Genomic DNA, 25,104 nt, shown 5'->3' with positions numbered 1-25,104 from the left:
AGACTGGTCAGGAAGGAGTTAGGTGGTGTCTGGTCAGGAGAGCACTCAGGAAGTATCCCAGGCAGGGGGCTGGGGATGTGGCTCAAGAGGTAGCGCACTCGCCTGGCATGCGTGCGGCCCAGGTTCGATCCTCAGCACCACATACAAACAAAGATGTTGTGTCCGCCAAAAACTGAAAAATAAATATTAAAAAAAATATTCTCTCTCTCTCTCTTTAAAAAAAGATATTTAAAAAGTATCCCAGGCAGGGGTGACATGGGGTCTGGCTGTTGTTCAGGGTTCCAGAAGGATCTACCTGAAGAGAATGTGGAATAGTGATCCATTTTATGCTTTGAATATAGTAGCCCTTGCTCTGCCACTGCAACTTATTTTTAAAATGGACATGTTTCTGTATTTTCCTCTTTTCCCCTCCTCCCTAATCTCAGGGATTGCCTTTTTGCCCATCCTAGGCAGAGTTACCTGTCCTTGAGCACACACCCACCACAGGAACAAAGTAGTCCAGACTTGGGGACAGCACCAGAAACTCTCAAAAATGTAATCTCCCAGATTAACAAGTGAAATTACAGCTCCAACAGAGAGCATGTGGAATGCAGCCTCTGAGTCACCCCTTTAAAAGCCCCCTGTTCCTGCTGATGAGCAGAATCACAGCCTCTGGGACAGGAGTCCCTGTGTTTCTCCTTTGCTAGCAAAGCAATAAACCCTTTTTCCTTCCTTATTAGATTGGCATTGGGGACAAGGACCAGCTGTCAGAAACAGATTTATGGAAGGGTCTGCTCACCAGGCTTTGGGCAGGGAGGTGACAGCAGTCATGCATTAAAGATGAGGTACTCCCTCCGTGGGCCCGGAAGGACAGGCAGAGAAGGAGAGCGGAAGTCAGAACTGGGGGCTTTCGGAGACCGGGGGCATCTGGCTCCGTGTCGACGAAACGTCTCTGAGCTGGTTCTGCTGTCTTCAAGCAGCACCTGAGAGAAGTTGGGAGGGTGCTCTAGGTAAAGAGGGCGGGCCCTCTGCTCGGGAGCAAGTGGGTGCAGCCATGGGGACCAGGCGAGAGGACACAGGGGAGACCTTGCTGATCACCGGGTGCGACCCCCATCAGGCACCCCCCTCCTGCGGGTCGTTCCCACAGTCTCTGGAGAGGTGGGCTCTCGGCCCCGTGGGGGAGTCTATGGCTGGGGTCTTGGGTTGTGGGGGGGCTCTCCCGCAAAGGGGGATGCAGGGGTGGGAGGAATCTCCCGTGGGAGGGGGCCAAGGTTGGGGGCCTTCCCCTCCTGGAGTGGGCTCGGGCTGTGGAGCCTCGCTCCAGGGCGCTGGCGGGGGTCTCTCCCTCCCGAGGTGGACCGGGCCGGGCTGCAGGGCTCTCCCTGGGCTGGGGTGGGCTGGGCCAGGGATCCTCTCCCTGAGAGGGGGTTGGGGCGGGGGCGGGCTCTACCTCTGGGGGTGGTGGGCGCGGGCGGGGGTCCTGGAGCCGGTGCTGGGAATCAGTGGAGGCCAAGCCGCCGTAAGAGTGCCAGGGAATCGCTAAACCTCCGTGCAGGGTTTTATTGGGGGATGTCTATGAATCACGGAGATTAAACCGTAGGCACTTAATCTCAGAGGTCTTAACACCTAGACTCAGGTTCCAATATGAATTAAACCTTTCCTCCTTTCAGGTTCATTATCAAGAGCTTGAGAAATTTTAAGAAATCACCAAATACCTCCAAGGTATCAAGACAGTAATAAATGGCAGTACTCATAAGGATCGTGACATAATTGCCAATGTAAAATAAGTGACGTCTAGGGGGCTGTTTCAATGAAGAAAGTATTTTTCTTTAAGGGAAACATCAATGAAAATTATATTCATAGCAAAAATGAGCCTCCTGACGCTTTGCAGTGTTGGGCATCAATTCCAGGGCCTCAAACATGCAAGGGAAGCTACTCTCCATTGAGCCGCACCCCAACCCCAAATGAGCCCCTTCTACAAGATTCATTTAGAAAACTGTGAGTATAATTATTTATCACTTTTATACATAATAACCCTGTAGAAAGTTACTTTCTTTTTACTGAAATAAAATGCCAATTAAAATTGTTATTTAAATTGTTGGATACCAACCCAGAGTGCTAATTTTAAAATATTTTTTAAAACTCTTAAATGTATTTTAAATAATTTAACCTTTTCTTTGAGATTTTAAAAATATTATAAATTGAGGGAACAAAGATTTTAAATGCTTATTTTATTATTTGCATTTACTGTACCAAGTGAATATTACTGAATATTAATTACTGAATGTCCAATATGGCTCTTGAATCTCATATTCTAAAAATGACATAAATTACAGATGCAGATTGGCCAAAATTGTCACATACCAGAACACAGTGGGGCTTTCTGAAGTGTCGTCCACCCCTCAGCTGTTGATGTGAGTTGTACATAGGACATGCGGATGAACTGGATCCTTTTAAATGCAATTATGTGCAGCTATGCAGTATCATCACCAACCTTCAGCCCTGTTTCACTTTCAACATGAATTTTTAAATGAAAATGGACAATACATTGTTAGCAGCAGCTTAGGTGCAGTCAGGGGCTTGGAAGTTTATGCAACATGAAACATAGATGTCAAAGGACAGAGGGTGACATGGAAAGTACTACCACAAAAATGGGGAAACGTGAAAAAGCGGATCCTCGGAGAGAAGTGGCCTGCTGGGTACTGAGGAGTAGGGACAGGATGAGGACCCAGCCAAGAGGGCACCTGCAGGACACAGGAAACTTCTGGGCAGCAGTGAGCCGTTTCACAGGCACACACTGTGATATGCTGTCACTGCATGCAGCTAGATTCCCACAGGGCTCCCTCTATGACCCTGAATCTCTTGGTTTGACACTTGGTGGATTTTTTTAAGGTAAAACAGCTTAGTGCTTATTAATTAAATATGGATGTTTTATGCTTTTCCACTTTAAGTTCAGTAAGAGAAGGAATACAGACCCTTATACGTTTGCACTTTTGTGCATATCAACTGCCGTTGAAATAAACCTGGACACGGTGGGCATGAGCCCCTCGTGTAGTATTGTTTACCACCCCTATACACACTGCTGGCCTAAGAGGACTCCTGGGCACTGCTGTCTACCGCCAGTCATGGGACATGGTGCTCATCCATACTCAAGAGTCAAGATCAGCTGAAAAATGTGTTTACACTTTTTAAAAATTACTATGTGATTTGAATTACTTTTTAGCCACCCAAAACCTATCATAGTATGTATTACAATAAGATACGGAGCTGCAATGAGGAGGTAGCTTCCAAGAGCTGCAAAGGAGAAGGACCTGCCCCCCCAGAACAACTTATATGAGGGAATTCAGTCCAAGTCCTTGCTTCCTTCCAGAAGCCTCCAGGGAGCAAGGAGGCAGGGAAAGGGCCGAGGCAGTGGAAAAATGCAAGAAGCCTCAGTATTTCTTACCCCACTGTGATCCACGGGCTGATTAGAGCTCCGAATGCTCCTGCAGGACCCCAAGGCAATTTCGAGGTACACTTACCTGTACACTCCAGGGTTTATAGGCTACTGATTTGATTTTAAAGTTTGGGCAAGACCTAAGAAACCTTCTAGAAGACTCCTTCACTAGAACCCTTAGGACTAGCTGCTCTCAACTCTGATGCAAAGCTCTGTGCTCATGATAAAAGGCTGAACTTTTACTGCCCACACTCCTCGAGGGCTCATTGTGCCACATGACACTGCTGCCGGGACCTCTCCCAGTTTTGGAATTGCGGGACACAGCACCAAGAAGTTGTTCAGTATGTTTCTTTGAAAGCAGAGCAGAAAGAGAGTGGGAGAGCTGGGTGGGATGGAGGGTAGTCTTCTTGCCACTGGGTGCTCTTCTCAGGAGAGAAAGGCACCAGAGAGTAACACTCCAGCTCTCTTCTGCAGTGTGGCAGGCCCAGGGCTGTCTAGGCAGACTTTGCTCTTATCCATAAACAAAGCATCATTACCTTTTTATAACAGACACTGTGGTAAGGTAGGCCAGGCAGACCGAGAGCAGACTCCTGGCTGCCACATGTGGTAGTTGACTTCAGTGAGTTGAAGGTCCTTCCTGCAGGCGTTCCCCAGCAGCCACACTGCTCAGCACAGCCACAGGCACAGTGACATGCAGCACTGTCGGGCGTCTTCAGGAGCATGCCTCTGGCCCACAGGTGCCTGCTGGCTTCTCCCACCTGGCCTGCTGGTGGCTCACACCCAGGCTCAGTCGATCTCTGGTTAGCTGGCCAGCCAGTGCTACTTCACCCCCTGACTGACAGATGGCTGCTCCAGGTAAAACAAGGATCTCATCCAGACTGTGGGCCTGCTGTGGGACTCCAGGAAGAGGAGTGGGAAACAGACCCATGCTCCTTCCACCCAAGGCAGGTTCTCTAGCAAACCTGGTGGCACCTGCTTGCAGCACCATGGAAAGGGTTTGGAAAGCCAGACCAAACCCATTTAAGCAGGGTTATTTGCTACCAGGCTTTTCAAGCCTTCGACATACTAATAGATTTCTTTCCCCAAACAATTTCAGGATTTCATTTTGCCTGAACCCATCTTGTTCTCTTAACCAGTCACTCCACAGAGCTCTTCAGTCACCTCCCTCAACATTGGGACCTGCTCATCTGTGGGGGCCGGCTACCTTACGCACTGTGGGATGTTTAACAGCATCTCTGGTCTCCCTCCACTTGCCAGCAGCACCTCCCTCCAGGCTGTGACCACCTGAAGTGTCTCTGGATGTGTGTCCCCTGAGAGGCAAAGGCCTTCTGAGTTAAGAACCACTGACTACATTCGAGAAAAGCTGATCATGCCTCCCCGCTGTCTCAGCTGGCCAGTTCCCCAGGTTTGATGCCTCAGATTTTTGAACCCTGCCTTCCTTCTCTTTTGGCTCCTTATGTAAACACACACTTTAAAATTTCAACTTAATTTTCGGACAGGTGCTGGTATCTATCGTTGAGTAACACAACAGGCTGACTACACAAACCTCAAGTTAGTTGCTGCAGGTGGCCTCGGGAAGGTGCCACAGCTAGCTTCCCTGGAGGAGCGAGCCACCTCTGCCGGCCTTTCAGGGGTGTCAGCTCCCTCTGGGTAGGTCTTTGCTAGTTTATCTCTGACACCCACTCTTACCCTCACTGCAGTGTGGTGCCACATGTCCTTCCTTGCTCACCCCCCATGTTCACATGTCCTTGCGTAAAATGACAGTAAGGAGAGGCTAGGTCCAGGGCCTCTGCTCACTGCATCAAACACTGTAGTCAGGGCTGGGTTTTGTCTGATGAAAAACTAAAAGGAAAAAAATGAAAGGAAAATCCCACCACTTCAGAGGAGCTGTGGTAGAGGGAGGAGGTGCCGCTGGCCGCTGGGGCGAGGGATGGGGCGGTAAGAAGCAGTGCTGAGGCGCGGATGCCTGCTGGGGAGTGCAGAAGTAAAAGTGGGCCATCTCAGCAGGAGGACCCAGATCAACGTGGCTGAGGCTTTCAAAGCTTGTAGCCTTGGCTCCTCAGGCAAACCTATTCCTTAAGCATTCAATTTAACACCAGGTATATTGGTACATGTCTGTAATCTCAGCAACTCAGGAGGTGGAGGCAGGAGGATGGCAAGTTCAAGGTCAACTTCAGCAATTTATTGAGACCCTGTCTAAAAATAAAAAAATAAACAAGGACTCAGGATATTGCTTGGAGTAAAGCACCCTGGGTTCAGGCCCCCAAACCACCTACCCCCAATTCAATTTGACTTTCAGACAGATCCTTGAAGGCTATAGAATGCAAACTCAGTTTATCTATAGGATACAAAGCTCAGTGCTGGATCTCAGGCATTTTCCATACTTTGTTTCTATGGAAAATTGTTAAAATGAATTCCTCTCACCTCTGGAGGAGAGAGAAGTTGTCATGAATGTTCTAGCTACTAAAGCAGAGCTTGAGGTTGGGTACTGAAAACATGTTAGGTTGAAATAGTAAACAATCTAAGATCTTTCAGGAACTTAGACCAGCAGGCACAGGGATCCCACTCTGGCCTGAAAGGAGCAGGGCTAGCAGAGCAGCTAGGCCCTGGTGGAAGCGGAGACGGCTATGTTCAGAATGAGCAGGCTGGTAGGTTTCCATGGACAGTTGCGCCCTCGGCTGTCCACTGGCTGCAGGTGGGTTTGGCTGTGGTCTCACGAGTGCCCTTCCCTAGCTGCCATGCATTCTGTGCATCACTGTGGAGAAAATCAGTGACCCCAGGGTCCTGTCTGCTGTGGAGAGCAGGGACTCCTTCCAGTGCTGACCAGCCTCCTCCTGTAGTCAGCCTCCAGGTGACTGAGAAACGCCAGTCTCTGTGACCAGGAGGAGGTGGGCTTTGCAGAGTAATTTACCATGGCAGGCAGACCCTGAGCAGTCTTGGGGGTGCTGAATTTTGAAAACCTAAAAACATTTTTTTTTTCCCTTAAAGCCCAGTACATTCCATTAATTTGACATCCTCAAAAAGTTACAGGAACAGAATTTCACTGAGGCGTTTGGCCTGGACCTAGGAAGGAGGATCAGCTTATCTCTGCAGCTCCCAGCGTGTTGGCAGGTGGGCTCCTACCAGTCTCTGCGGGCCTTTATTTTCAAAACCATTATGCTTTAATCAGCCTTCTGCCCTGCCCTGGCTTTTCCACCCTCAAGTTCAGCCCAGGCCCTTAGGACTGCCCAGGACCTGGCCCTCAGCTCACTTGCTTTCCTCTGGACGGCAGCATTTGTATGCCACGTCAACCTTTCCACAAAAACTCCTCAAGTTTCTTAGATCAGATGGTTTCCATTAAAATCACAGAATAGTCCATGGAACGCGTTAAATTAACCTCAACCAGACAGCCCTGCTCAGCCCCCACCGAGCGCAGTTTAAGGAGAGGACGACTGGTACTTCAGTGTCTTTTCAGTGGCAGTTTGTTAAGATGATTGAGTTACAGTGGTGAGGTGCCTGCCTAGCATGCATGGGGCCTGGAGTTCAACCCCAGTACTACACAGGAATGATATAATGGCCGAGTTCTGAGTTAAGAGGGAGAGACAGCACTTATTTTCCACCTTTGTTCACTGCAGGCTTCCCATTAGAGCTGAGCACTGACCCCAAGGGTACTCACTAGTGATGACCATGATTTTGATTTTCTCTGGCCAAGCTCCACTCAGGCGCCTCTGAGCACATTTTCTCTTGGCACTGGAGCTTGAACCCAGGGGTGATTACACTGAGCTATATCCTCCATCCTTTTTGAGGCAGGGTCTTGCTAAGTTGCTGAGGCTGGCCTTGATCGTATGATTTTCTTGCCTCAACCTCCCAAGTCACTGGGACTACAAGCATGTACCACCACACTCGGCACTGCGCAGTTTTTCAACCAAGGCTTAATTGCCGCAGTCTGGCTGGACACAAAGAACCGAGTTGCCACACAGCCTTGTAGATTCAAACAGCAACCTTTATTCCCGAACTCTCACCGGCACTCTACACACACTTCCCGGGAACACACTGCCTCCACCGGGCTCCGTGCGCCAATTCTCTCAGAACCCAGGGAGAACTCAACGAACTCAAAAGTAGCAGGCGCCTGAGGCAGCAGGATCTGCCCTAATCCCAGAGCAGGGTCACCTTTCAACCATTCCCTCTGGCAAAAATGCCAGGCATCATTCTGACTAAACTGTGGCTCTCAACACTTAATGTTTGGACTTCATATTGTTTCTGCTGATTCAGTTTATCCAGGATCCAGCCCCCTGCCCCATATCTGATTATCCTTACATTGAGCAGGTTCCTCATCCTCCATGTCTACCGGCTCCCCACTTGAGGTCTGATCACCTAGCCTGCCCCCAACAATTATCATTAGGTTGGTTTAGCCAAAGCCCCACTAGTTTGACGTTCCTGTTAGTCCATCCACTGATCCCCACCTTGCTTCCTGACTAGAAACCCACTTTCCTTGTATTTGGTGTTGAGCCCAATTTCTCTGTTTTGCTGCAAAACCCCAAGGAGGTAGTCCCTACATCTTGAAAAAAAGCCATGCCCTGCTCCCAATAAAACTTTGTCTTTTAACAAGTTTCATTAATTTTCTTTAACAGCAAAAATAAGTCTGAGAAAGGAAAAATGAAAATGCTGGTTTTTGTAGCCCTCTTGAATTTCACGAAGATTACCATGTTAAGTCCTTTGGAGCCCAAATGTACTTTCATTTTTCTCATACTGACATTGACCCTGTAAGGCAAGTATTATTCTACTTTTTGGACAAACAGGGTTAGTGTGCTTAGATAACATACTCAAACTCAGAACCTTCTATGTGGCATTTTTTATCTTAATCCTGTTTCAATGAGTCTCCACTGTGTAGTGCAAGTTTGCACTGGTGTCCCAGAAAATTATATTTCCATGAGATTAATTACATTTAAGTTTCTAGAAAAAAAATCTCTAGTGATGTTAGAAACTCTTTCATCCAGATCATTATTCTGTATTTTAGAAAAGACTTTCAGTATTGACAGCAAACTCAGCCAACTGTATTTTAAGATGATTCGTTATTATTCCTTGGAGGCTAGTGATTTTTTTATATTCATTTTTTTAGTTGTAGTTGGGCACAATATCTTTATTTTATTTACTTATTTTTATGTGGTGCTGAGGATCGAACCCAGGGCCTTGCGCGTGCTAGGTGAGCACTCTGCAGCTGAGCCACAACCCCAGCCCGAGATTAGTGATTTTTAACTTGACAGTTTTTGTCACCTGATAAACATCAAAAGGAAGCCTCACTCTCATGTCTGTCCATCACCAGTCACCTTACCCCACACCAGAGGGACTGGAGAAGCTGCTGGCTTCCTCCCAGAGCCCAGCAATGACAGTAGCACCCATGAGTTACCTGCAAGCTCAGTGACACCACTGCTGTTTGTTGTGACCTTGATCTAGCCCTGCAGCCCTCACACCAGCCTCCAGCTCTCCAACTGTGCCACTAACCCATGAGGTCCATCCACTGCCAGGGCTGCAATTCAGTAGCCTTTAGCATGTGTGGAAAGAAACACCAATCAAGAAAAGCAGACTGTTTTTCACATGCTGTAGAAGGGAGTCAGCCTCCACTGACACTTCCATTTTGGCAGACGGAAAGGCAGGCAGAGCAGCAGCTAGGAGAAGCTTCCCAGTGGAGAAAGGCCCTCTCGACAAGACATTTCTGGGGGCCCTTCCTGTGCAGAGCCAGACATTCCAGGACTTACCAAATTTCAAGACATTTGCTTCTTTTGTGACAGCTCCTTTAAAATTAGAAGCCCCAGCCTCCCCTATTTCCTGATAATTGTTTTCTGCAACCGAGTTTCCTCATACTGAGGCTGGAAACGGAGGAACTGGCCCCAGAGCCTGGGCAGGCCCCAAGGAGGGTTGAAAAACTGGAATTGTGAAATCTCTGGCAGCAGGGTCTGGCTGCATATGCACATTTGTTTCCCGGATTTTGTTCCTATACACTGCATCATTATCCTAGGATGGGCAGAGGTAGAGTAGCTGCCTTCCTGGTTTTGGCCTAACTGGGATAAAATTCACTTCCCTTTTTGTGTTGCTTTCTCTTATTTCTGATGTGGGCGGGTGACCAAATCTAGTTCATGGGAGCTCCAGCAGGGCCTCTGGCCTGGGGTGCCAGTAAAGTACTATTCTTTCTGTTGATGAGGATATTTATGTCTCCGTTCATAGAAATCAAAAGGTATAAAATTGACGGCAGTGCCAATAATTCTCATCTATAGATCTGAAAATGAATTTTGTTAACAGGAGATCAAATTGATGTCTGCCCCCTAGGAAAGAAGACTTCAAACATTGTACTTTATTTTTATTATTTTTAAAAATTATAGTAAAACCAACATAACACAAAATTCACCATTGTGACATTTTGAAGTCATTCACACTGCTGGACAGCTATCACCATGCCCATCTCCGAAGCTCTTGTCTGGTATGAAGGACTGTAAGGGCACCGGGGCGAAGGCCTGATGTGCCACTGGTACGGAGCACTGGAAGGGCAACAGTACAGAGTGATCTTATCCCAGGATGAGCAAGTTGGTAAATTAATCATGACGCCCCCATGTTTGGAAGCTAAAAAATGTACTTCTGAAGAGCCCATGAGTCAGAGAAAAAAATGGCAAAACAAAGTGACATTCTGGATATGGCTGGTTCTGTGGTATCAACGTGTCCCCAAAGGTCACGCACTGGAGAAGAGTCTGGCCCTGGTGCTCTGGCTCGCTCTCCCTTGCCCTCAGCCTCTGGCCCTGAATGATGCAGCACAAAGGCTCCATGGATGCCAGTACTGGTCTGTCAGCTTTCCCACACTCCAGGACCACGAGTAATGTAAGTTTCTGTTCACTGTAAATCACCCAGTCTCAGGTATTCTGTTACAGTAGTAGAAAAAGGACAAAGATAGATGGTAATAAAAAGTAGAGAGGAAGGAATGGAAGGAGGAAGAGAAGAGAGGAAGAGAAGAGAGGGACGGAGAAAAAAAGAGCAAAAATTAAAGAAATAAAAAACTGTTTTCAACAAAGACTAAAACGGGTTATTCCAAAAGACTGATAAAATTGAGCCTCCTCCAAGACCTTTCAAGAAGAGACAAAAAGGTTGCATTAATCTGGGTTCTCCCAAGAGACGAAACCAATAGGACATCTACACATATAGGTACATACACACACGAGAGGGGATTTATGTGGGAACCGGCTCATGCCATTATAGTGCAGACCCTGGGGTGCTCACTGATTACCTGGTTTGGTCCAAGTCTGAAGGCCTCCAGACCAGGGGAGCCAATGGTCCTGGGAACTGGGGAAGGGCTGCTGGTGCCAGGCCTGGAGTCCCAGGACCAGGAAGCCGGGATATCTGATGTGTGGGGCAAGAGACCTGCATGCCCAGCTCACTGGGCAAAGTACCGATTTGCCTTCTGTTTCTTTCTCTCCTGGGCCTTGGGTGACTGGATAGTGCCCACCTAAACTGAGCGTGGTCTCCCCATGAGTCCATGAAGACTCAGATGCTGGCCACCTCTGCAGCACCCTCACAACACATCCCAAAGCATGCTTTCCCAGGTTTCTGGTGTTTCTGATCCAGTCAAGTCGACACCTGAAATCAGCTCTCACAAAGGCAAACACAAGGTCAGGATGGAAGGGGACGTTTGTACTTATCCCACGGGTCAAATGCGCTGAGCAAGGGCAGTGTCCGGAGTGCCACACTACTGCCCTTGAACACTCAGATGAAATGACACATCTGTAAAAGTGCTGACACTAACATGTTAAAAAAAAACCAAAACTGTCCATTAAATATTGTGAAATTGAATCTGTAATTAAAAATGTGCCCATGAAAAACCTCCCGTATCATATGACTTCAGAAGTGACTCAAAAAATAAGGAAGTACAATTCCAATCTTTGAGAACTCTTAGAGTAAAAGGTAATGGTACATTTTTTAGTTTGTTTTATGATGCTAGCATCATCCAGACAGCAGAACAAAGACACCAAGAAAAAAGAAAGTGAAAGCCAGTTTCATTTGTGATTACAACTGTACAAACTTTCAACAAAATTCTAGCAAACAAAATATAGTCATATATCAGGATACTACATTATAACTGAATTGGGTTTACTTCAGGCACACAAAGAACACATCTGGGAACTCCTGCAGGGGGCAGTACATGTGGCTTGTGCACACAGGCAGAAGCCCTGTGCGGCGGGAGGCCACACTGACTGAAGCTAAGCAGGTGGCTGGCTGCAAGTCTGATCGGGCAGAGAGAAGACACACTATTGAGACAGACAGGATGTGGATGAAGTGACTGAGGGCTGCAGTAAAGAAGGGTAAGCAAGAATGATTCCCAGACATTATCCAATGATCAAAAGGAATGAGTTATGAATCAATGCATAGATGATTTTCCAAATAACTGTGCTTAATGGAAGGGGTGACTGCCCCTCTCACCCAAAACAGAGCATGCATACAATTTGGCATATACTAAACTAGGGAGTTTTAACTCATCTAGAATCATGAGCAACTGCTTGGGGGGTAGGAGGAAGGGTGGCAGAGGCAGGAGGGCCTTTCAGGGTGACAAATGTATTCTCTTCACATGGTGATGGTTAACCCTGTGCAGGTTAGGACTTGTCAAACCATACACTTGGAGTTTATGCAGTTTATTGAATGCTAGCTATACTGCAATACACCAGCCGGGCAAGGGATCTCTCCTGGGTCTTGGGAGGTGGGATGGCAGCGTGTTAGTGGTACTCACATCCCCTTTCATGGGAGAACTTGAAGAACAGGGATGTGGCGGGCTAAATACACCTGCTTTATTCTGGTTCTGTTTGATGCAACATGCAATTGGGAATACTGAGAATGCCGTTAGAAATACATCTGATGTTTAGGAAAGAGGTCTTGGGTCACAACACAGAGAAACCCTTCCAACATTCTTCTACCAAGGGTTGCCACAAAGAAACCATCCTACAAACCTGCAAAAGGGGTGTGCCTGAGGATGGTGCACATTCTTCCAAAGCAATTTCACCAAAGTAACTTCAGTTAGGACTGGATGCCAAAGGCAGAGACCTTGATTTAATCTGGGTTTCCTTGCGTGCTCTCATTGGCTCACATAACTGGAAAGTACACAGAGAGGATTGGGATCCACCTGGTTCAGGGCTCCAGTGGTGACAGACCCCCATCTGAGCTGTGCGTTCTCTGGTTGCCTTCATTTCCAGGCCACTAATGCCTGTGGCTCCAGAATGACATTCTCATGCTGCAGAGGCTTAAGGAGCAAAGTGAAGAGCTCTCCCACCCACACACATCTTCCTTTTCCCTCTGTGACTCGAGTGTCCTCTGGTGGTAGGTTAGGATATGATAGTGGCAACCACGGTAGGTAATGGGCCTACAAGTGGAGAAGGGAAAAGGCTCAGAGGAAACACTCAGTTGCCACTGGCAACAGTTATAAGGAGGAAATGGATGATGGGTGCAGCTCAGGGGTCATTTTTTTTTTTTTTTTTAAAGAGAGAGAGAGGGAGAGAGAATTTTAATATTTATTTTTTAGTTATTGGCGGACACAACATCTTTGTTTGTAGGTGGTGCTGAGGATCGAACCCGGGCCGCATGCATGCCAGGTGAGCGTTCTACCGCTTGAGCTACATCCCCAGCCCCTCAGGGGTCAGTTTTTTCTGGACATTGGTCCAGCCAAATAAACCATGTGGGAGGTTCTTGCAATACTGCCCTTTTTTTTGGTACTGGGGAATTGAATCCAGGGGTGCTAACCCACTGAGCCACATCTCCAGCCGTTTTTGTTTTGAGATAGGACTTTGCTAAGTTGTGTGGGACCTTGTTAAGCTGCTGAGGCTGGCCCTGAACTTGCAATCCTCCTGCCTCAGGCTCACTCTTTGCTGGGATTACAGGCGTGGCTACTGTGGCCAGCAACACTATCTTTAAATGAGATGGTACCTGTGTTCTCACTGGAGAGCTGCCTATTCTGTCATGCTGAGCCTCTGCTTTCCCTTCACTCTGCTCTGACAGATCCAGGGTTCATAATCTGCTTGCCTCTTCATTCCTTGCCATTTCTAATTGCATCAAAGCAGGAATCTTAGCCTGGTGCAGTAGCACATGCCTATAATCCCCATGGCTGCGTTATATGTGTTTGAATTTAAATCATATTTTGTTCTGTGAATTTGAAGCAATTTACAAAAGTATATGCCTATCAGGGTGAATAAATAGCTGAAGAAACTATATTGAAAGGAAAAAACAGAAAAACCAAAGGCAGAGGAAGTAGCAGAATGCATCCAACAAATCCTCTAGTTACAAAAGGTGAATTTAAATTGGATTTCAAGCTCCTTAGTTGAAGAAGAGAGGAGAGCATAATTAGTTGCAAGATTCCGTTACCCAGAAAATCAAACAATTCTGTGGTTTGGATAATGTGTTTTCTTCCTAATGAGTGTTAAAAGCAGTGTCTTCAAATTTCTGTCAAGTTACCATTGTGTGTAGTTACTGAAGTTACTTTGGTAAAATTGCTTTGCAAGAATTTGCATTTTCTTCAGCCATACCCCTTTTGCAGGTTTGTAGGATTATTTCTTCATGGCAACCCTTGGTTGCCACATATAATGCAAATTAACTTAATTTATATGTCCAAGTTTTTTTTTTTTAGAGAGAATTTTTAATATTTATTTTTTAGTTTTCGGTGGACACAACATCTTTGTTTGTATGTGGTGCTGAGGATCGAACCCGGGCTGCACGAATGCCAGGCGAGCGCGCTACCGCTTGAGCCACATCCCCAGCCCCTATGTCCAAGTTTTTATGATTTGCCTCTAACCTTTATTCTCAGCTTTACATGCTACTTGAGCCTTAATATGCATATGGAAATAATACTCAGATTTTGCCCAAACTTAAGATCCCCCCCCCCTTTTTTTTTGCAGGGGGGCGGGTACCAGGGATTGAACTCAGGGGCACTTATCACTGAGCCACATCCCCACCCCTATTTTGTATTTTATTTAGAGACAGGGTCTCACTAGTTGCTTAGTACCACACTTTTGCTGAGGCTGGCTTTGATCTCTCGATCCTCCTGCGTCAGCTTCCCAGCCGTTGGGATTACAGGTGTGTGCCACTGTACCCGGCTAAGATTCCTGCTTTGATGCAATTAGAAATAGCAAGGAATGAAGAGGCAAGCAGATTCTGAACCCTGGATTTGTCTTTAGAAAATTACTTAACCTCTTTCAACTTCAATTTCTTCATCTGTAAAAGGACATCTTGCAGAACTGCTATAAGGATTAGAGATGTTTTACATAAAAGCACACAGCACTACTCAAAAACAGATGTTGATAAAACAATCATCATTTGCCATTCACTGGCTGGCACATCTTGGAAATTATCTCTGGTTTCTTGCTTTTTTTTTTTTTTTTTAAGTATGAGAAACTTATCTAATTGAGGTTTTTCAGGAATTGTATGACTATAAGGAAACATATATGGACACACATAAAGCAGCTGACATATAGCTTCCCTTCTTGACTGGTCTTCACCTGAAAAGATCTTTCCTAACCAACTCTGTTAAAATGCAAACCTTTTTCTAAGATATAGTTAAAACAGCATCCTTCCTATTTTTCTAGTGGTAATTAGTCCTGCTTTCTCAAAATTCTCTACTGGACTTTTAAAAATCTCGTTACAACTTATTATTGGTTTTGTCTTTTTTGCCCTTCCAAGTTCAAGTTTCTGGCCAGTGGATTGTTCTTACTTCTGACTCCCCTGTAACACCTTGGTATGCTCAGAGTAGTCATTGTCTATTGCTTTGAACTAACTTTGCTGAGCCTCTGACATCATGTTAGACTGCTTCTGACTTCCTTGAACAAATGGTTATTCTCTGGTCATTTATCATTTACTTTTTTTTTTGAGGTGGGGGTACTGGGTATTGAACTCAGGGGCACTGGACCACTAAGCTACATCCCCAGCCCTATTTTGTATTTTTCAAATTCAGAGACAGGGGCTCACTGAATTGCTTAGCACCTCACTTTTGCAGAGCCTGGCTTTGAACTTGCTATCCTCCTGTCTCAGCCTCCCAAGCCGCTGGGATTACAGGTGTAGTCCACAGTACCCAGCTTATCATTTACTCTTAACCTGGCCTAATACTTTGTTGCCCTGCAGGCACATCACTTAGTGGAATGACTGGGCCACACCAAAAAATGCAGGATGAACACATCTGAAACTCTTTAAGTTTTAACATATTAACATTTAATGTATCAAGGAAACATCACTGACTTCTGGCTATGTCCTCCGAGGTCCAAGGTCCACCATCTGGATGCATTTAAGTTCCAAGGCTTTTGCCCTTGCAAGGATGGTTTGGCAATGACGCTGTCTGAGGCATCCAGAAATGCTGCAGGAAGATGAGGTGCTCAGCAGAGATGTTCCTGGAATCAAACCAATGTATGTAAACCCAAATGAATACAGGATAAAGGCCTGGAACATAAACCACCCTTGGTTCAACCTGTGGTGACTCCCTAGGGTTCCAATACCTTAGGGACAAGCTGCCAAAGGGCTGGGATGATGCCACTGGCGGGCTACACTTCGGAGCCTGATCAGGCCATGGGCCCTGATGCTTGAGAATGGGCTAAGCTGGGGCCCCCAATACCCACCGACAGGATGGTTCACCCCACGGACCCAATGCCAAGGATGGAAAGGCCTCCCCACGGTCCCGGTGTTTCCGGAGTCACAGGCCGCTGTGGTCCTCGTGGCCGCTGAGGGTCCGGCTCCAAGGTCCCCCGTGCCCGCGGAGGAGACAGGCCTCGCTGGTTCCCTTGCCCGAGGAGGGACGGGCCTCCCAGGTCTAGGTGCCCGCTGAGGGGACAGACCTTCCTGGTCCCCGTGCCCACCGAGGGCCACCCTGAGGGCCCCGGGCCCGTGGACCCACAGGCCACGCGCGGACACCGGCCGCCCGCGGACCGGCAGGTGACGCCGCCGCCCGCCGGGCCGCGCATGCGCGCCGCGCCGCCCCCGCCCCCACCGCGCCCGCGCCCAACGCCCCCGCCGCGGCCCGCGGGCCATGGAACCCGCCGAGGCCGGCGCGGTGCGAGCGCTGCCGCCCGCGCGTCCGGGCGCCGTCGCCCCGTGAGCCCGGCGGGCCGGTCCGGTCCGGCCGCCGCCCCGCCGGTGCCGCGCGTGCGCGCCGCCGCCGAGCGAGACGCCAGAGAGGGGTGGCCGCCGCGACGATGCCGCGGGGCCGCCCCCCGAAGCCCCGGGACGGCGCGGCGCGCGGCGACTCCGGTAAGGCCCGCGGCCCGAGTGCCCGGATGGGCGCGGGGCGCGCCGGGAGCGGCGGCGGCGGCGCGATGGCCGGCGGCGCAGCGCGGGCGGACGGATACGGGCGCCGCGGCCGGCGCCTCCGCGCTGGGCCTACTTTCCGGGCGCCGCGGCGGCGGGGGCGGCGGCCCGCGCGGCCGCTCCGCGCGCCCGCCCCCCGCCCGCCGGGCCCGCGCCCGACCCCGGCCCCCGCCCCCGCCCCGCCCCGCCGCCGCGTGGGAGGCGGCCGCCCTCGGCCCGGGCCGCGGGGAGGCGGGCGGTGGCGGCCGCGGGGAGGCAGGACGGGGGCCGCGCGGCGGAGCGACCCGCGGGCCGCAGCCGAGCCCCAGGGCGCCGGGAGCGCAGGGCGTGCGCGCAGCGGGCGCCGGGACTGTCGCAGCCGCCCGAGCTCAGGGAGCGCCTGGCGTGCACGCCGCGGGCGCCGGGCTGACCCGGGCCCGCAGCCCTGTGCCCTGGAGCGCTGATCCTGCACTTAGTAGGTGCCGGGCTGGCCTGGGCCCGAGCTCCCAGAATTCTTGGCAGGCACATAGTAGGTGTCAGGAGTATTTCTGTTGCCTGGAACCTGAGCTCCGAGAGCTTAGTGCGCACAGTGGGTCTCAGGAACTGTTCCTCAGTTTATGCTTGTGATATGACTCGGATTCTGAAAACTGATGCAAATGTACCCTCGTCTCTGCTCTGCCATGGGGGTTTAATTTTCTCCTCACTGCAGCTTGATTAGAACAATTGGATTTTACTGGACAGGGACTCCACTTGTGGCATGGTGTTTTTGAGGTGCAAGGCTAATGGGTCTGGAGGCAAGGAGCTCTGCTTGAGTGCTGTGATTGTGATTTATTTCTGTACTTGGGAAATACCTGCCAGTACTTAGTCCCAACCACTGTGGTACTGAAGCGCCCCAGGACAGTTTGCACATTCAGAGAGGCTGTTAGTGTGTGGAAAAGACCTTGCATAAGCTGGAGGAAGGATGCATGCCTGGAATTTGTACAGGAGCGGTGGATTGCACCAGGACTTCCATTGAGCTTCATATAGCCGGTTGCTTAGGCTACTGACTCAGTGTCAGACTTTTCTTGAGTTAATACAGGCTCATGACAGAACTTGAATTAGGAGCAAAAGTGCAGGAACCCAGAATAAGGTCAGATCTGAAGATGCAAAGGAATAGTGTAAGCTGGGCATGGTGGCACATGCCTGTACTTCCAGTGACTTGGGAGGCTGAGACAGGAGGGTCACAAGTTCAAAGCCAGCCTCAGCAACTTAATGAGACCCTGTGTCCTCTGAAGCTTTTATGGAGAAAGGTGATTGTTTGGATCAGTGCGTGAGCTTAGAAACAAGACATGGAAAACCAGAAGTTATTATTGCTGCTGCACTTGACATAGTTAACAGGCATGTAATTTAGGGAGATGTCCTGGACCTGGTATCCATGAATTTCATTGAAGTTCATATACATTGTCGCCTTTTTGGATTGTGGGGAGTGATGCTGGCAGATGTAACAGGTATGTGTTAGGTAGCTGGGTAGCTGGTCAGAATTTGTATCAATGATTGGTGGTTTCTCATTCCTTTTGCTGCTTTGCTTTGACATTATTTTGTTCATTTTTTTTTTTTTTTTTTGGTTAATATGACTTATGCCAAGAATAAAGTGCAAGCTGGGCATGATGGTGCATGCCTATAACCCCAGAGACTCAGGGGGCCTAGGCAGGAGGATTGCAAGTTCAAGGCCAGTTTTAACAACTTAGACCCTGTCTCAAAATAAAAAACAAAAAGGGCTCTGGGTATGGCTCAGTGGTAAAGTGCCCCAGGTTCGAAGCCCTCACCCCTCAAAGCAAGAATAATTTAAGGTGCAGTGTCTCTGCTACGGGAAGGGCTTGGTGGAGAGACAGTGTGAACTCCCATTGACAAGAACCTGCACATCCCATCTCACCAGGTGGCAGCACTGTCCACTGGGTTTTCAGGCTCCAAAGCTAAGAGCAGTTGTTTCTCCTGTTCCCCACAGTACTTCCTACCCTAGCCTCGTAGCCTCTTTCTCAGAACTGTATTTCCAGTCTGCTCCATCCTTCCATCTCTAAGGTGGAGCTTCTTACCAACCTCTGCTGGTTGTCTCCTTCTTGAATCCATCACATGGCAGCCCGGATGATCTCTTCAGGTATACCTTGACAGCCACACCCTGTTTAAAGCTCTTGAGTGGGCTCCTTGTCCCCTTGATATAAACCCTGCACCCCCAATTGACCTTGGAGCCCCATACCCCTGTGGGATCATTAAGAAAGCACCAGGCTCAGCAGCATGCTGCTGGGCCATTGTCCAGGCCCGCTACTCTCCGGTGGGATCTAGAATTCCTTGTTCTAGCTGGAAGGCGAGATGTAGACATTGGCAGGTTTTGATTGGTTATGATTTAACATGCTGGGGTTTTGTTAAACTTGGGTAATGTGTGTAGTACCTGAATATACATCTACCTGCATTTAAAGTTTTCCTGAGAAATCAAAATTCACTAGTAGAAAAGCAGGTATTTCAAAGGAGGTCACTGTATCTCTTAGTGAGAGGGAAGAGAGCAGCACGAGGCAGGAAAAGAGAATTCACACAGGTAGAAATGCTGACAGGATGGGTGTCCACTGCCCACCTGGGTTGCGGCCTGTAGTTAGATCACAAGCTCCCCAGTACTGGGAGGACTGGTGTGTGAGTTTTCCAGTTGATTATCTTTGCTCTGGCTCATCATCACAGTAAACACTGGCGTTCTGGAAGACAGGTGTTTGTGTACATGCTGGAGCTTCTGACGAGGGCCCTCTGGCACTGCTTTTTGTGAGTCTTTTAGGCTGAAAGACCTGTGTGGCCTGGGGTTGCACCTTGAGGTACTGCAACCAGCAGGTAAAATCAGATTCGTCTCTGTCTATGTACCTGGCATGGTGGAAACTGGGGTCTTGGGCTGTCAGCTCAAGAGGAGAGGGGACTGTGCTTGATCAGGAGGGAGCCTGGAATAGTAATTGAAAATCAGTCCTCCTTCTGCCGCTGGTTGGTTGCAAGATTTTGACCAAGTGGTTCAGTCTTTCTGGGGACTTAGTTTCTGAGCTATACAAGAGCAGGGACCCTATGACTCACCCTATTTTGGGGGATTATTATTCCGTGTTGCATTTCATTTCCACATGAGTACCCACTTAGGAGCAGAGATGTTCAAAGACGAAACAGGTGACAAAGTTCAGGTGGTGCTTAGGCTGCAAACCTCTCAGCGTTTTGGCCTCTGAGGTTCTCATGGCAGCGGGTTTCACTTGGCTCCTGGGGAGAGTTAGCAGGAGAGGAAGCAGGAAGTGCTGTTCTGAGGGAATCCTGAGACAGAGGGCAGGAGCCCTGCTGCCTACAATTAGGAGCTCTTAGAGGTATTGGTCTCGGGAGCTTCAGACACCCAATTCGTTAGCTCTTCCCATCTCTAGATATTTATCAGGCGTTGGGCACGTGCTGCCTGCCAGGTCTGTGAAGGTCTGGAGAAACAGCGCTGAGGAGCAAGGACTAACAGTCAACTTTACCTGATGATGTCCTGCCCTGGGGGGTGGGAGGAGATGATGACAATGCGGGACACTGAGGCAGGGCTCAGCTTGTACAAAGCCCTGGGTTCAAATCCCAGCACTACAGAAGACAAGCAAAAGACTTTGGAAGCTGACCAGTCTGGGAGGAGGAGCAGAAATGGAAAAAGAGAAAGTAGAAAGGAATTAAGAAGAGAAGGAATGGTAGAGCTCACCTGAAGTGACAGCGATCTCCAGCAGCAATGGTGACCCGAGACTCCTGGGCTTTCTTGGGGATGGAGAACACTCGGGTGAGTGGGTGGCAGCACACCACAGGGTCAGGCTGGTGTCCTGGAGGAAGGATGGACTGTGGGACAGGGTAGGAGCCAGTGTAGTGTGTGGTGTCAGCAGAGAGAGGAAGGGAGCCGTGCTTTAGAAAACATGTTCAAAACAAAGTCAGCGTCGGCCAGTCTGGGGATTAGCTTGGCTGCTTAGAATTTGGAGCCGTTATTTCTCATTTTAACATTAAGAACATGTAAGGATCTGTGGATGACCGAGATCTTAACTGCACAGAGTTTTTCTTGAGTTAAATCCCTGCTGTGCTCTGAATGTAACAGGTTTGGTTGGAACGTGGCATCATATCCCAAAGAGGCCAGTGTGATGCCTTTAGGTTGGGAACAAGAGGCAGGGATTCAGCCTGGTGGCCTGGCATGGGGAGAAGAAGGAGTTGAAGGTAGCTTGCTAGGCCCAGGACCGTAGGATGCTGCAGGAGGTGGCTGTGGCATTATGTGACTGAGGGTGGTCCTCGAGCAGCAAGTGAGCGTCTTGGAGATGGACACTTTCTAAGTTATTGGTGGGCTCAGGACCTGCTGCTTCAGGGAGCATCATCTCACGGTTCTTCCCGACTCCAAGATACACTGTTTAAGGTCGGTATTTTCATAGAGTTAAATTAACTTTAAAAGTAGACTTTAAATTACTTTTAAAAAGTCAAAGTTACTTAAATCTTTCTGATGACTGTGTAGTTTTTGTTTAGTCTTGATGGTGAATATAGAGCCCATATTAACAGAAAGGCGAATAATGAAAGCCACCAATGGTCATGTTTTTGTTTGCCAAATGAGTGTGTGGGAACACTGTCCAGGAATTGACATACCAGTCCCCAGCAGCGAAATCTTCAGTGGTCCCTTCTGTCTCGTCGCGGGGGCAGGAGCACAGACTGAACAGTGCTGCTCTGGAGGGACTCTCAGGTCGGACAGTGGCTCAGTGATTGTGTGTGTGTAAGGGGAGTGGCAGAGGTGCACATCTGGTGGCACGTTAGGACCCTCTGCCCTGAGGCTCCTATGGTAGCTGCTGTTTGAGAATGCAGCCTGCATAAGGGACGCACAGTTGACGTGCACAGTGGAGTGTGACTCGGCCATCGCGGAAAGCAGCCCTGGCATTTGCAGTTAGACGCGTGGCGCTGGAGGACTCCGCTGAAGTGAAGTGAGCAGGTGCAGAGGACCGGCACCAAGTCGACCTGGGGTAGAGTAGTGACCACCAGGGACAGGGTGGGTGGGGGAGGTTGGAGGAGGGTGGTCCCCTACGGGGGATGCACACTGAGTGTGTGGGAACACAGTGGATCCCATCCTGGTTGTGATTAGAAGATGCAGTGGTCTTCAGGAGGGTGGGCCACAGTGAGATTGCCATTCATTTCTGCTGTCTTAGCTTATTGGTCCCTGAAAGGATCTGACAGCCTCCGTGGCTGCAGAGAACCTGGAACAAGGTCTCTAGGCACAACTTGTGTGCATGCCTTTCAGCAGGACACTGGGGTCTCCTGCAGCCCCCAGGCCCTCCTCTGGGTTAAGACCCCACATCACACTGTAAGAGACATTAATAGACCTCTTTGTGGACCACAGATTCTTTGGGGACGAAATTGGAATGGCCTTAAAGATAGGATGGAAGAAAGATGTTGCTGGGCCTAGAACACTGCCCAGGAAGGGTGGACTGAGCAGAAGGGAGTCAGGGCCACACAGACAGCAGATCTCAGCCCAGAGGAGGCCTGGGCTGAAAAGCCACCTGCAGAAGGACTGGCCACACTACTGAGGTGTGTCCCAGGCAGGCGGGTCCAGCGGGCTCTGGGCTTTAATTTATGTTCAGGTGCAAACTAAAGCATGCTTGCTTCTCTTCTTCTCCAGTCGTACTTTAATTTTAATCATTATTTTGTCTTTAAGCCAAATTAATGTTATATCATTACCGTTTGAAAGAAGAGACTTGCTGAAGACACCATTTATTATGTCTTGAACTTTGTTAAAAAAGGGAAATCTTACTTCTTAAGATACTTTTTTCTGGAAATGTCTTAGTTTTTAAGTGAAGCATTTTCAAATTTAATGGATTGTTCCATGTCTCTTAGGTTTCTTATCTGTCAGATGCAATTAAATCCCTGATCATCTTTGGTAATACATTAAGAAGTTTCATCACAGCTATGGAAATTATTTTATTTTATATCTGGAGATAGCTTTTTAATTTTGCATTTTAGAAATTTAGTTGAGGGTCCCTTTTATTGCTGTATCTAGCTTTTAGGTTAAAATGCTACTGAATTTTTAAAACAAATTTAAACACATTTGTACTTCCCGCTTCTTAGTATTCTTACCGTCACTACAGACTTCTCTGAAGGGAATAACATCCATTGATGCAGTCCCCCAAATCCTTTTATTTGGGCCTGTGGATTCGTAAACAGTTTAGTACAGACAATTTCAGTTTGTTCTATCTGGACATAGTTTAGAATAAATAGAATCAAGTTTATGTAAAATCCTTCCTCAGTAGACTTTTTAATTTTTTTTTTTTTCTGTGGTACTTTCTGGGAATTGAAACTAGGACCTCCCATGTGCACGTGTTCTACCACTGAGCCACACTCCAGCCCTTTCTAAATTTTATGCTGAGACCCTTAAGTTCCTGAGGCTGGCCTTGAACTTGTGAAGAGCTTGCTTTGTCCTTTCTCAGTTTTCCTAGCAGCTGGGATTACTGGGCATGTGACAATCTACCCAGCAGTGGACCTTTTTTTTTTTTTTAATGTATGAAATTTTGATCTTTTGAATCATTAGTATTTCTTTTCTTAAATTTGTTCTAATTAGTTATACATGACAGTAGAATGCACTTTGACACATCATACATAAATGGAGTACGATTTCTCATTCTTCTGGTGGTGCATGATGTAGAATCATACTGGTCGTGTAGTCATATATGTACAGAGGGTAATAATGTCTGATTCATTCTGCTATCCTTCCTACCCCTGTACCCGCCCCCCCATTCTCCTCTACCTAAAGTAACTCTATTTTTCCGTAGCCACCCACCATCATTGTAAATTAGCATCTGCATATCAGAGAAAACATTCGGCCTTTGGTTTTTTGGGATTGGCTTATTTCGCTTAGCATGATATTCTCCAGCTCCATCCATTTACCAGCAAATGCCATCATTTCATTCTGCTTTAAAGCTGAGTAATATTCCATTGTGTATACACACCACATTTTCTTTATCCATTCGTCTGCTGAAGGACCCCTAGGTTGGTTTTATAGTTTAGCTATTGTGAGTTGAGCTGCTGTAAACATTGATGTGGCTGTGTCCCTGTAGTGTGCTGATTTTAAGTCCTTTGGATATAAACCAAGGAGTGGGATAACTGGGTCGAATGGTGGTTCCATTCCCAGTTTTCTGAGGATTCTCCATACTGCTTTACATAGTGTTTTCACCTGGAACATTGATATTTCTAAAAGCTTGACTTTGCCCTTTACCCTAAAGATCTGCAGAAGAGTTAGTTGCTGTTGTCCCCCCACCTGCCCCTGCCCACCTCCGATGCACACACCTCCTATCCTTGCTAACAGGCAGGTTTCTGCCCAGGGCAGGAGGCTTGGCATCAGGGGACTGCGAGGTTGTCCTCTCCCCATAGGAGTGTGCAGGGCTGTGAGAAAGGTGTCATGCTTGAGCTGTCCCATCTCTGAAGGAGCAGAGCCACTCCTGAACCCAAGTTGTCTCAGATCCCAATTTTTGGAATCAATTTTGATGCAGAGTTGCATGGGATGTATTTAGTCCCTATGCAGTTCAGGTGCTTTATGTATTTATATCCTAATTTTAAGACTTGGAGTATATTTACTTATCTTAGAGAAGAGTAGTGGGGATTTGTGACATTCTTGACAAATCTTGTGATTACTCTTGGATATTCTTTGCTGTATTTATTCTTGCTGGAGGCTACCTTAAAGTTTATAGCTTTACCTGAGCGACTTCATAGGAGGCTTGGTGAGAGCAGGATTGGCTAAGCTGCCGCTTCCCTTAACTCCCTGGATGCTGGCCCTCTGAGAGGACAGAGCCTTTTCTTTTTGACTTAATCTTGCTTTGCAGCAGTTTTTAGAAATAGGTCAAATTGTAGAATTAGCATCTAAAGGCTTTATGCTTCTGCTGGAGTTTGGCTTACTGAGTGATTGAAAAAACAGTGTGGATTATTGATGCCTCTCAAGGTGATTTAGAGGTGACTGCTTTATGGTCCCTAGGGATTAAAAGGAAATTAAGTGGGTCCGTGAAGTTTAAGAAGCTTCATTATGGCCTTTGTCCGCTTTTTCGTGCTGTGACTGAAAGACCTGACAAGAACAATTTTAGAGGAGGAAAAGTTTATCTGGGGGCTTATGGTTTCAGAGGTCTCAATCTATAGCTAGCGGGCTCCATTCCTCGGGGCCCGAGGTGAGGCTGAAGATCATGCAGAAGAGTGTGGTGGAGGAAAGCAGCTCACATGGTGACCAGAAAGGGGACACATAGAGACAGACAAAACAGACACACAGAGACACTCTACTCACCAGAAACAAAATGTATACCCAAGGACACATCCCCACTGCCCACCTCCTTCAGCCACACTCTACCCACCTTCAGCTACCACCTAGGTGATCCCTGTTAGGGGATTCACTCGATGATTGGGTCAAGGCTCTT

At 48.1% G+C, this 25,104-nt stretch overlaps 1 protein-coding gene and 1 long non-coding RNA gene across 7 annotated transcripts in view; one reads left to right on the top strand and one right to left on the bottom strand.

The window, feature by feature from the left end:
* Positions 1-9,736: 9,736 nt before the first annotated feature.
* Positions 9,737-16,368, bottom strand: LOC114092733 (uncharacterized). Of its 3 annotated transcripts, XR_004618701.2 has the most exons (4): positions 16,043-16,367; positions 15,644-15,792; positions 12,376-12,516; positions 9,737-10,302 (listed from the first exon to the last, which is right to left on the bottom strand). It is a non-coding gene; the product is annotated as an uncharacterized lncRNA (long non-coding RNA). The 3 variants fall into 3 exon arrangements; XR_003582794.2 differs by lacking the exon at positions 12,376-12,516 and having other exon boundaries at positions 16,043-16,364; XR_003582793.2 differs by lacking the exons at positions 9,737-10,302; positions 12,376-12,516 and having other exon boundaries at positions 15,594-15,792; positions 16,043-16,368.
* Positions 16,369-17,059: 691 nt separating this feature from the next.
* Positions 17,060-25,104, top strand: part of Znf236 (zinc finger protein 236) — a 94,017-nt gene continuing 85,972 nt past the window's right edge. For all 4 annotated transcript variants that reach the window (XR_011704758.1, XR_011704757.1, XM_071602626.1 and 1 more), the window contains exon 1: positions 17,060-21,086. The gene's annotated coding sequence lies outside the window, so the exon portion shown is untranslated. The remainder of the gene's footprint in view (positions 21,087-25,104) is intronic.

Source organism: Marmota flaviventris, chromosome 16 (genome assembly GCF_047511675.1).
Source record: "Marmota flaviventris isolate mMarFla1 chromosome 16, mMarFla1.hap1, whole genome shotgun sequence".
NCBI classification, from domain to species: domain Eukaryota; kingdom Metazoa; phylum Chordata; class Mammalia; order Rodentia; family Sciuridae; genus Marmota; species Marmota flaviventris.
Note: the sequence above shows the minus strand (reverse complement) of the source record. Positions and strands in the feature narration are given on the sequence as shown.